Source organism: Capsicum annuum, chromosome 11 (assembly GCF_002878395.1).
Source record: "Capsicum annuum cultivar UCD-10X-F1 chromosome 11, UCD10Xv1.1, whole genome shotgun sequence".
NCBI lineage: Eukaryota > Viridiplantae > Streptophyta > Magnoliopsida > Solanales > Solanaceae > Capsicum > Capsicum annuum.
In genome coordinates this window covers 140,317,149-140,330,223 of record NC_061121.1, presented here as the reverse complement: position 1 = coordinate 140,330,223, position 13,075 = coordinate 140,317,149, and positions in this window count along the sequence as shown.

Genomic DNA, 13,075 nt, shown 5'->3' with positions numbered 1-13,075 from the left:
GTATATATGAAATTTGTTAATGGTGGCAGGGGGTATATTTAGCATCATTGTATAATAGAAGGGGTATATTTAACCTCATAATATGACGAAGGATAAAGTTAGCCAATTTTTGAATGTAGAGGAGTATTTTTGATCATTTTCCCTTAAATGATTTATTCAAAATCAGTAATCTATTTTTTCTAAAATTCAGAACTCGTATAAACTCAAAAAGCATAACTGATTTTTTTCGTATAACTTGATAATGTTAACTCTTTAATCATTCCTTGGACGTGAAACTGAAAAAGGACCTTATATATATATATATATATATATATATATATGAAAATTCAGATTATCCACATTTATTGTTTAGCATAATGCATTAGACGTTAGCGTACATTATGGATCTTTCAAGAGACAACAAATTTACAATAAAAGGTTGCAACCTTTGGATCTGAGTAGACTTCTCTTATTTTTTTATGATTTCAAGAGTATTTTCAAGTAGAGATGTGTTATATCTTACATTCTTAAATATAGAGATAAAGCATAGAATATTATAGTGAAATTGCAAATTACATACATAAATTATATGGGATTCTATGAATTCCTTGAACTTTTTTTCTGTTTTAAAATAAGTTAAATTGTAACATGTTCAAACACACACTTATTCAAAATTTAAAGTCTTTTATCATTTGAGTCTTTTAAACTTAAATTATCGAACATTCATCCTCACTCAAATCCTCTTTCTTTCTTATTTCATTATTTTGATGGAATTATAATTCAACAACAACAATAACAACAAACCCAGTGTATTCCCACATAGTGAGGTCTGGGGAGGATAAGATGTACGCAATTCATACCACTACTCCCGGGGAAGTAGCAAGATTGTTTCCGATAGACCCCCCGACTCAAGACAAGGAATAGTAACAAAGTCATACCAAAAAACCTGGAACAAGACAAAACATAGAGACGCCACATACATGGAAAGAGTAAATAAAGACTAGTAAACAATCGTACTACTATAAGCAACAAGAAATCATAATAAGAGTTTTACACCCACCAAGTAATGCCCTACCCTACCTACACAAAATGGCACTAGCCTTCTATCCTAATACGCGTCCTCTAGATCTTCCTATCTAGGGTCATGTCCTCAGTAAGCTGTAACTGCTCCATGTCCTACCTAATCACCTCTCTCCAGTACTTCTTCGGCCTACCCCTGCCTCATCTAAAATCATCCAAAGCAAGCCTCTCACACCTACGAACTGGTGCCTCCGTGCCCCTCCTCATTACGTGTCCGAACCATCTCAAACGAACCTCCCGCATCTTGTCCTCCACCGAAGACACTCCAACCTTTTCTTGAATAGTCTCATTCCGAACTCTATCACCCCTAGGAAGCCCACATATCCAACGTAACATCCGCATTTTCGCCACCTTCAATTTCTGAATGTGAGAGTTCTTGACTAGCCAACACTCTACTCCATACAACATGGCCGGGCGGACTTCCACCCTATAAAATTTGCCTTTAAGCTTGGGCGACACCTTCTTATCAGACAACTCCCCCGAGGTGAGTTTCCACTTCATCCATCCTACCCCGATACGATGAGAGACATCCTCGTTAATCTCACTATTCCCCTGAATCATGGACCCAAGATACTTGAAACTATCCCTCTTACACACCACCTGAGACTCCAGCCTTACTACCACGTCATCCCCCTCACTCGAGCCATCAAACTTACATTCCAAATACTCGGTTTTGCTCCTACTTAACCTGAACCCTATAGACTCAAGGGTCTATCTCCACAGTTTTAATTTATCATTCACACCTCCGAGTCCCATCAATCAAAACCACATCATCTGCAAAAAGCATACACCAGGGCACCTCGCCTTGAATATGTCGCGTCAACACATCCTCACCAAAGTAACAAAAAATGGGCTAAGAGTAGATCTCTGATGTAACCCTGTCAGGAAAGGGAAATGTTTAGAATCACCACCCGCCGTCTTCACCTGGGTCTTAGCTCCATCATACATTTCCTTGATTGCTTTGATATATGCCATCGGGACCTCACTCACCTCTAGGCATCTCTAAAGAACTTCCCTAGGGACTTTGTTATATGCCTTCTCCAAGTCGATAAACACCATGTGCAAATCTTTCTTTCTTTCCCTGTACTATTTCACCAATTTTTAAACCAGGTGAATTGCCTCCGTCGTAGAGCGCCCGAGCATAAATCCAAACTGGTTCTCAAAAATAGAGACTATCCTCCTTAACCTCAACTCGACCACTATCTCTTAAATTTTCATAGTATGACTCAATAACTTAATACCTCGATAATTGTTGCAATACTAAATGTCACCCTTATTCTTATAGAGAGAGATCATAGTGCTCCACCTCCATGCGTCGGGCATTTTCACCGACTTGAAAAGCCGTTAAACAAATTAGTCAACCACCTTAAACCATTCTCTCCAGCAAACTTCCAAAACTCCATAGGGATCTCATCAGGCCCCGTCGCCCTACCTCTTCGCATCCTACGAATAGTCTCTCTGACCTCCTCCACCTTAAAACGTCTATAATAACTGAAATCACAAAGATCCTCTGATTGCTCCAGCTCCTCTAACACCATAACTCTATCCTCTTTATCATTCAAGAGCCTATGAAAATATGACTGCCGACTTTTCTTAATGTGAACATCCTCCACCAAAACTCTACCATCCTTCCCCTTAATACACTTGACCTGATCGAGGTCACGACTCTTCCTCTTTCTAGCCTTAGCCAGCCTAAACAACCTTTTTTCCCCTTATTTTTCCTCTAACCTGGCATACAAACTCTCAAATGCTGCCATCTTAGCAACCATAACTGCTAGCTTGGCCCCCCTCTTGACTAACTTGTACTTCTCCCTATTTACCTGCTTCTATTCTTCATACTTACTCTCAACTAACTTAGCATACACCCCCTTCTTAGTCTCCACTTTCTTCTTAACTTCTTTATTCCACCACCAATCCCCCCAATGGTGACCGACCTACTCCTAGACACACCCAACACCTCAGTAACAGTCTCCTTGATGCACATAGCTGCCCTATCCCACATACCATCTACGTTACTCCTACCTTCCTACACCCTCATGCCCGCCAACTTCTTCTCTATCTCCCGTGCATTCACCGACGTTAAGCTACCTCACTTAATTCTTGGTCTACCCTCCACACCTCTATTTTTCTTATCCTTCATAATATCCAAGTCTATCGCCAAGAGCCTAGCTGGGTTGAAAGATTCTCACTCGAAAAGACCTTACAGTCCTTACACAACACCCTATCCCCTTTCCTAAGCAGCAAAAAGTTAATTTGGGTCTTGGCTATCACATTTTGAAAGGTGATTAGGTGATCGTCCTTCTTCAGCTCTAGTTCACCACCACCAGCCCAAAGGACCTCGAAAAATCCAGCAGAGTAGCTTCCTCTTTATTTCTCACCCCAAAACCAAAACCACTATGCACATCACCAAAGCCTTATGGTAATGCCCTGATGTGCCCATTGAAATCCCCTGCTACAACAATCTTCTTTGAGCTATGTACGCCTCTCACCACCTTATCTAAAACCTCCCAAAATCACATTTTCTCCTCCCTCTATAAGCCCACCTACAGTGCATACACATTACATACGTTCAGGGTAAACCCCCTAAGACCAACTTAATAGTCATCAGCCTATCACTAATTCTCTTAACCTCCACTACCTGCCCTCTAAGCTTTTCATCTACCAAGATGCCAACTTTATTCCTATGCCTCTCGCTTCCAGAGTACCAAAGCTTGTAACCATCCATATCCCTTGCCCTAGACCCTACCCACTCGGTCTCCTGGACACACACAATATTATCTTCCTCCTCTTAAGAATCTTCACCAATTATATTGACTTACCTTGAAGGGTCCCTATATTCCAAGACCCTACTCTCAACTTATCTACTCTTGCCTCTCGCCTCCCTCTACCACCCCTCACCACACCAGCCCTAACACTCGACCTAGACCACACACCTACCCTTGCCCTCCTCTCTTTACCCCTCAGACATAACCTTATTCCACCATCAACCCCTACAGCCACCACTTAAGAACTGAAACCAAGTCCAAACAGAGCCTCAAACCAATAGACCAAAAGACAACAAAATAGGGCCACAATAGGAAAGCATGAAAATATAAAAATAGTATAAAAGCAATAGGGAAATAATAGACAGTCACAAGTATACTCACAGGAGAAAAAATAGTACAAATAAAATGGTAAAAATATTAACTAGTACAAATATCTATATATCAAAGTTTAGATATCACCGGGATAATTCTGTATGCTTATGGTACCACCAATTTTGTTGTTGGAGCTGGTTGGTGAAAACAGCATTACTGGAAAGCTGTTTTTGAAATATCGCTGGATGTTGCCGTTGCTGGAGCGTCTACTGTGCTTTACCGGATCTGTGTTTTGGTGACCGCCGCCAGAGCCGATCCTAGTTTCGCGGGTGATATTCGCCACTAAAAAGGAAAGAAGGGGGAGGGAGAGAGAGGGGTAGCTCGAAAGAGCTGTGGAGACAGAGAGGGATAGAGATAGGGATAACAATGTGCGGTGCGGTGTGGGTGCTGGGCAGGTTAAAGAAAGTGTTTTTTTAAATGGTGTAGTGCGGTGCGGGTTATGGGTATATGCAGGTTTAAATTAAAATAAAGCTAAAAATTAGTATTGTTCTCATGAATATACCTAAAATTATATGTATTATTTACTTAAAATTTTATAATATTTAAAACGACATGTATAACACTACAAATAAATAATTTTATAGTAGCTTTTTTAACATTTCTATTCATTTTTATAAAAATATGATTATTTATACATGTTATACTTTTTGTCAATTTTTTAGTGAAAAGTGATACAATAGAAATTAGTTATTATTTCCTAGTTGTAGATCTGAAAATATTATGATTTTCAATGGAGTTACAATTTTTTCAAAAAAAATAAAAAAATAAAAACATGTATGGGGTGGTGCGGTACGGTTATGCGTGGGTATGAATGTGGGGCGGGTTTATGCAAGTTTAAAGGTGATGCAGTGCGGTGCGATGCGGTTTTAAAATTTGTGGGTTTAGAAAAAACCCGCACCGCACTGCACCATTGCCATCCCTAGATAGATAGATAGAGAGAGCTCGAGGGAGGAAGGTAAAGAGGGTAACTTACCTTTGCCAGTGCCGACGCTGGCTACTCGGTCGGAGAAGACGACCGTTAGGTGAACGTTAACTTTAGTGGAGGAGAGAGAGAACATTAGTAGAGGAGAGAGAGGATGGAATTATAATTGAAATTAAAAAAATAAGCTTGAGCACACAAATGGATAAAGAGGAGCGATAATTTGATCAAGTAAAATAGAGATCGTGATAGTGAAAGAAGGAAGACGAAAGATATGAGAGAGGATGAGGGTTTTGTTTGAAAGAGTCAAATAATTAAAAGATATTAAGATCCTTTTTTTAAGTTTTGAATAAAAGCGTGTTTACATATCATGCATTTTAAACTTATTTTCGTTACCAAAGGGGATAAGCAACATAAGAAGATTAGTTAGGGGTGGGGCATAGGACTTGTTTAAGTGTGTAGTTGGAAATTTATTTATAGTTGAGATATTTTTCTATGCTTTAAGGGCACCGCAGTGTATTCATACATGATCGTAGAAAGAGTCACACCTCATGAGGAGTGTTTCGATGCCTTAACCCATAAAAATATAATCTTTCACATAATTTCATGCTTGCCATTAAGTTTGTACACCGATAAATCAACCTTTTTTTGTTAGTAGGAATAACTTGTATTACCCTTCTTATGCATAATTATAATATGCATTCGAGGCACCTGAAGTATAAAGGACACTTTTTAGAAGTAAAAAACTAATCCGGTTACGAAAATATTTTCAATTTTAAAGGATTATTCGCATCACATGTCATGAACTGCTCAAAATTTAATGGCATCACCAAATGTTTGTGACCTTAAATTTTTTTTTTTTGTTTAAAAAATTAAATGAAATTTGCAGCAAATTACGTGAACTACCACTTGAATTATATTTTTTAAAACACATTGAAATAGTATTGATTATTGTTAATCTTGTTAGTTGTTGGCTATAAATATATAGCACAGACTTGCTTCTGAGCAAATTTACTTTAATTTTTTACTCATTGTAAACAAAAAAAATTCATGTAAGTGTTCGTTTTTTTTTGGGGGTTTGGGGGGGAGGGGTGATGAAGTTGTGTATGAACCAAGGTCAATTAGATATAATCGTTGTTCTAAAAGAGTGTAAAGGTTCCTATTCCCCCTCAAATATGATCATCTACAATGCGTTAGAAGAAAAATGATCGTATATGATTTCAAACTTTTGATGGTTATTATTGAACGATATTCAATGTCTTTTATGATCAACAAATTTTCAATTTACGGTGAGATTCAAATTTGAAACAATGGATCTTTATCACTATTTTATCATTATCCTGAAAATTTTAGCAATAATATCAGCATAACGATGTTTGACATGTATGCAATAGTTGAATGCTCTATAAGTCTGATGAACCTACCAATTATGAACTCGATATTTGAGGTACTATGTATTTTTACAATTTGAATACTGATTTTTCAAGAGGTATAATCCAACAACAAATAATGGCCAGAGCTATTACGCAGTCAGACAATATGTGTAAAATGAGTACACAATACGATGATATATACTTCAATGCACTATAGCCGTGAAACGGGTGGATTAGAAATAATTCTGCGCAATTGCATAATTTAGAATGTAGTGCCTGATGCCCTTCAAATTCAGGTATAAGTGAATTAGGTAGGGAAAATATCATTCAACAATGGTTTGGACATATGGAGTTAATTGATAGGTAAATATAATATTTTTTTACTTTATTTGGAGGTCTTATAATTATGTTTGATGTTTAAATATTATGGATTTTGCTAATTTTATAGGTGTAATGATTTTGAGGGTGATCTTACATTAACTCCACTCACACAAATTGTGAACAACAATGATAGATCTAGATAATGATAGGGTAAATTAGTTGCATGGTGATAGCTCATTTGATCACGATGGGATGAATAATGACAGTGACGTATGCAAAAAATTTATAAGCAGTATTGACATTGAAAAAAGTAAACAAATGAATAATTGACATAACTATATTGTATCAATAAAAACTATTAAAGCATACTAAATAAAACATAAATCAAGTGAACTATTACCACTCTTCTTGACGAGTTTTTCATTTTTTCCAAATGTACTTATAATATCCTCACTTGGAGATGATAATAAGTACTTATTTTTCAATGTAAGACACTAAACAATCACTCAAAAACTTATCATTCATTTGATTTCATAAATTTGTCCTAATCAACTTCATTGTTGATAAAGCTCTCTCAACTTGTAACAACATGCGTGGTCGTATTTTTCTTTTGAACTCTTCTGAATTTGAATCTTTCTATAACTTTATTATGTTGTTATAACTTGTGAGGATGGGTGATACAACCCCCGAGTGATTGCATGCATTTAGAGGAAGATTTTTAATTTTTAAATTTGAGATATTGGAGCAAAGGTCAATATTTGATGAAGATGAGTTTGTAATAAAATTTTAACAGTTCTATTATGATCGAAAGTGATTTTTAGGTTGGTCAAATATTTTATTTGGGTCCTGATGTTTTCGAGTGCATTTGGAGTCATTAAATTGGAATCTAAAAACTTAAAATTTAATAGTTGACTTCTGTCAATAGTTGGTCAAGATAATCTTGGGTCGGGTTTTTATGCTTTCAATAGGTCTTGAATGCCGTTTTAAGTCTAGAAGCATATTTAGTTTGTGTTTGAAAGGTTCTTAATGAGTTTCAGATACTCCATCAGTGTATGATGTCTACTGAGTACTAGTGATTTATTCTTACCCTATGTTTTCTATATCTTTTTTGATGCACATTACAATAGGAGTCATCATCACTAATTTGAACTTCATTCATGGTCTAGCTTATTTTTGAGATGTGGTGAACTTAGTATCCAAAATCTTGGCCTATTTATTTTTATATACTGACTCTGTCTTTTCATTTATTTTTGGCAATGATGTACAAAATTGAGATTACTCTTCCACAATCATTTTAGTATGCTCTTGTGCATGTCATTGAGATTTTGAGAATTGTAGTGTGGATGCTCCTATTTATTTGCATTATGAGATTTGGAAGCACGTATTGAAGCTATTCATCATTTTCTTTATTTTATTTCTACTTTTATGTTAGCATAGTTGAGTTGAGGTTGAGTTATCTATCATGATTGGGTCGGGATAGGTGCCCTCACAACCCCAATTTTTGGATAATGATGCAACTATAGCAGTAAGAACTAACCAAAGCAAATCTATACATTATTATTTGTTATTATTAATAGAAGAGGATGCAACCTCCTCATTAACCCAAATGTCATTATATACATCAACCATTTGACATATTATTACAAAAATATTTATTTTGGTTAGTTATTATTTATTACTTTAAATGAATAATTAATTTTTTTATATTTTCAAAAATGATTAAATTATGTCACGTAAACTGGCTTCACACTAAAATTTTAAATTTTAAATTTTAACATTTACATTTCTAGGTGGGTATATTGGCATTAGTACACATCTTTCAACAGTCTCTATATTTAGCAAGTTACCAACTCCAAATTAACAGGATATGATGCAACCTCCTCATTAAACCAAGTGACACATACAAATCAACAATCAACATTGAATTACAAACATTATATAGGTTAGTTATTATTTATTACTTTAACATTAATAAATTTATTTTCCAAACAAACAAATATGGTTAAAAAATTCTCTTTGCATTAAAAATATAATTTTTGTTATTTCAACATTTACAATTTCAAGTAGGTGTATTGGCATCAGTATACATCATTCGCTAAAATCTATCTTTAGCACGTTACCAACTCTAAAATATGAAAACTTTAGAATCCTTCTTTGACTTGGGTATAGGGTTGCATATCGGTCGATTTTGAAAATTATCGATTTTACATATTTATTATCGATTTATGTATGCTAAATTGTTAAAGAACCGTTAAGATATCGGTTAATCGGTTATCAGTTTATCAATTTTTTCATTGTTATTGGTTCGGTTATCGAGTGAACCATTAACATTAAACATATCTAATGTTTACTGCCTATGACCCTACTGTTTAGTGTTTTTTCTTGTTTCTATGCACAAAACTGCTAGCACAAACATAATAGAAAAGTCCAAAGTAACAGTCACAGGCTTACACCTCTCATGTTTTTTGTCTCAACCTAAAATTGCTAATCTTTTTAACACAGATTTTTTTCCTTCTTCAAGAATTTGCAGAAGCAGACAAAGTTTCACACTTAACAAAGCAAAAAAACAAAAAATAGAAAAACATACATCAACTAAATCACATGCTTAGTACAAAGATAATGAAAAATTATGGAAAACAAATAAAACCCAAAATACAGATACCTGCAGTGGAGAAGGGACCAAAGAGGTATGTGGATTAGTTTTTTCTAAAGAAAAATGCATCAACTTCTTATAAGAAAAATCAGAGCTTTCATTTACTGTATGACTCATACTCATACTCCTACTTCCAACTTTGTTAGAACTTCTACATTTTCAACTCAAACTAATAAGTTTACTTCTAGTAGTAGAGTTAGTTTCAACAAAAAATCTACTATTAACACTGCCCCATCATGGAATCTTGGTGTTTTTCAGGAGTATTCTATATTGTCATATGCAGGAATTGAAGATGAAGCAGATTAGCAAAAGACTTTTAAGAATGAAATCAAACAAAAATAAAAATTCTTACCTGTTGACCACTTGACTGTTGAGATTGTAATAATACTAATTACTTGACAATGTGCATAGAGAAAAATAGACCACACCACAAATAGTTTGACTTATTAAACTTCAATGTCAACTAAAATCAACAGAACGAAGTAAACTAATGGAATAAACAAAACGAAGTAAATAGCTTGTGGTACGAATTAACAAACAAAAGGCACATTTGAAATATGTTACAATCTTCAATAAGTATAGCAAGCCAAAACAAAGCAACTGACAAGCAAACTTAACCAAATCCCTAATTGCAAAAATCTCACTTCACCAAATACGTTATCTTTATACAAAGTAATCTCATTAGACATTTTGTAATGAAATGAAAACTAGAATACACACATATTATAGACCCAAGCTTCCTTCATAGTCATGCAATAGAAAATCAAACATCAACATCAAGAGAAACCAACAAAAAATAAAAACCCAACAAAATTGTAATATCCCAAAAAATTTTCTTCGTAAAGATTTTGTGAGAAACGTATAGAGTTCTACGCTTTAGAGCGATCCATAAATTTTTTGTATTATTTCTAAGATGTTGACCTACCATTGCGTACAGTATTGAATAAGCTTTCCAATGATATGTAGATCATAAAAAATAGACACTCGAGCGATGAGTTACGGCCATTCTGATCGAACTACCACCATTCTGATCGAACTGTAAATAGTAAAACGTGCAGGAAATTAAAAATTACTGAAGTCAGGCGAATTTCAGGGTCAACTTCAAACGACCATAAATCCTTGTACATAATGATCTAGGTGAGCTACTATATATCAACGAAAATCTCTAAGAGTCCTCTTTCTAATGAAATTCATTTCATCCAATTTGTCTATCGGAGCAAAAAGTTATGGTCGATCTACTTCAGCCTATCAAAAGTGAATTTTTAGGTCAACTTCAAATGATCATAACTCCTCGTACACAATGATATGGGTGAGATACTATATATTAACGAAAAGATATGAGAGTCCTCTTTCTAATGAAATTGGTTTCATTCAATTTGGATATTAGAGTAAAACGTTATGGTTGATCTACTTCAGACTATCAAAATAGTCCACCAAAGGACAGATTTGAGAATTATTTGATTTTTAAGGGCATTTTGGTCATTATGCCTTCACTTCATGAACGAAAATTATCCATTTATACCTATGTTGAGCCATAAAATTCATGTTCTTTCATCAAAAATTTTGAGAGAACTAAACCCTAGGTCAATTTTGAGCTCTAAATATCTTTCAATTTCACCGTAGAAATCCAAAATTAATCCGATAAATGAACTCCTCATTTCAATACCTTCGAGGAGCACCCATTATTTGTCCGAATAGAATTCCATAATAAAGAAGTCAATTTCAAGGTATGTGGGGTTTTGAACAAGAGCAATCTTCCGTTCTTGTGCCCAAAGCTTTAATTTTATTATGGTTTTACATGATTTTGCAAGTGAGATTATGTCTAAATAATTCAATTATGAGATTGATGGTTGAATGAATAAACTTTGATTTATATGATTATCTCAATATTTTCATGATATGATTTAATAATTATCATTGCGAATTACACACTTTTACCACGAGGTGGTATTTTGAATGATTTTGGGACGTATGTCGAGATGGTATTTTGGAATAATATTTTGAGCTATGTGTCAAGCTTTATGCTTCCCAATGATGATTTGAATTATTGAATATATATTTGAGACATGAGATGTCTTGATATCTATAATTGTAAATTTCATATTTTTATTTTGAATGATTTTGAGATATATGTTGAAATGATATTTTGGAATGATTTTGAGATTTATGATAAGCTTAAAGCTTCTTTATGACGAAATTGAATCATTGAGCATATTGAGATATAACATTTGAGATGTTACCATGAGTCTTGATATTTTCTCAAAAATATTGATGTTGTCATGACTTGATAAATTGTTACATTTTGACATTTAAAAAGGTTGAGTTCTATTATTGAAATTTCATGATATTCAAAAATGGGTATACACTCAAATTACTTTATGAAGGATTTATAAGACTTCTAATTTTTTTTTCCAATATGGATATACATGATTACTTCATTACTCTACTTCTTAAATTGAAAATTTATGCTATGAATTGCATACTACTATAATGAATTGATATTTCTGAAGGATTTCGAGATAAAAGTCGTGATTTGAGTTGTACTATGGGATATGTATTCTTATTATGAATTGAAGGTCTCAAGTGCTTTTCAAAAACTGTTGTCATGATTTAATTATCGAATTGAAAGAATAATCATTTGAGTACATTGATCTTGAACTCGCAGAGTCGAGATGATTTTGACTATGAGAAAGATTGATTTTGATATAGATGTTGAGATGAATTTTGGTATTTTTCTTTTCGGATGATTTTGATGAGTTGAATTATTGAAAATATTACGTATTAAGTCTTCATATCCTTGTCCAAATGTCGAGTCGGTTATGATTCAATGCATTGATACCTTGTTGATGTTAAAAAAGATTGAAATGTTTTAAGTCAAAGTTGGGGTTAGGAATCCACAAATTGTTGATGAATTATAAATTGAGATATTTGTTTTGGTATTTATGATAGACCCTTGTGATGATGATGGTGGATCTCCTAACGTGTTCTGAGCTTGTCAGAGAGTAGTACTTAGCACCAAGGGTTGTTTGATGATGATATTATTGGCCAGAGAGCCTGATTATGATTATTGCAGTTTTAAGGTCGTACTCCCTGGCAAAGAGTATGACGCTCCCGCCAACGGGGGTTTCAAACATTGGTATTCGACGCAACTCACGTGGGGTTGTCGGTTATAGGAAACTCCCCTATCCATAAAAGTCATGTTCCTTGAATTACCGAGTCACTCCGAGATTTAAGTCAAAAATTTGAGATATTATGATGAATTATGATTGCCTATGATGAATTGTGACGATATGATAATTTATGATGATTTATCATAATTAATGATTTTTGATGATTTACATAGATTATGAGATTTTACCATTTGAACTATTTATTATGAAAGTATGAAGAGTATGATTTGATATAACTCAAGCTAAGTGTGTCATCATTGTCTGTATGCATGTTTTCATGAAATTGATGATGTTATTTAAAGTGTTGCATGCACCCCCACATACTCAGTACATTCTCTTTGTGCTGACCCCCATCTACTATTCTATTCAGTTGTAGCATCTGGTCAGCAGGTAAAGGAGTCCTTATAGTTTAAGGTCTTGTGTTGGTTGTTTCAGTTCAGAGA